Here is a 605-nt window from a genome sequence, read left to right on the forward strand (position 1 = left end):
CAATGTTCCGCATCCCCGCCAACATCTCCATCTCCATGGCCCAGGTGAATTCAGTTTAATTGCTTTTTTTGCGGCTAATTCAGTTTAATTGCTTGCTGGAGAACTCGTGTGGTTGCTCATCGTAGGATTCGGAAGTGACATGTAATTGCTGGTAGATTAATCGATTACCCCTGTTGTGGCTATCACATGTTTCTAATGCTAACAACGGATGAGTGCTGCATGTAGGCTGCAACACCTACCAGGAAGCTTCAGCGCCCTGCTGCTAGCACATGAAGCGCTCGTGCATTGAATTGTTTTAGTCGGAGTTCAGATAACTGAATCAGAGAGGTTGCTCTAGAACTGGAGTAGTATACTTCAAAGTTCAGATAACTGAATGCTACTTCAGATTTCAGCTGACTGAATGCTCGGCCACTGGAAGCTGAAGGCTAGAAGCTGTAAAAAGATATTCAGAAGTTCGAAGAAGACTTTCAGAAAAGTTCAAAATCAAGAAAGAGCATTAGAAAAGCAATTATTAAAATAAAAATTAGTGCATTGGTCCGTGCGTCTTGGGTGTGGTGTCTCGTTTGTGTGTGCATGCACACCTTGTGGGTGCTCGTGTGTGTGTG

Source organism: Triticum dicoccoides, chromosome 6A (genome assembly GCF_002162155.2).
Source record: "Triticum dicoccoides isolate Atlit2015 ecotype Zavitan chromosome 6A, WEW_v2.0, whole genome shotgun sequence".
NCBI lineage: Eukaryota > Viridiplantae > Streptophyta > Magnoliopsida > Poales > Poaceae > Triticum > Triticum dicoccoides.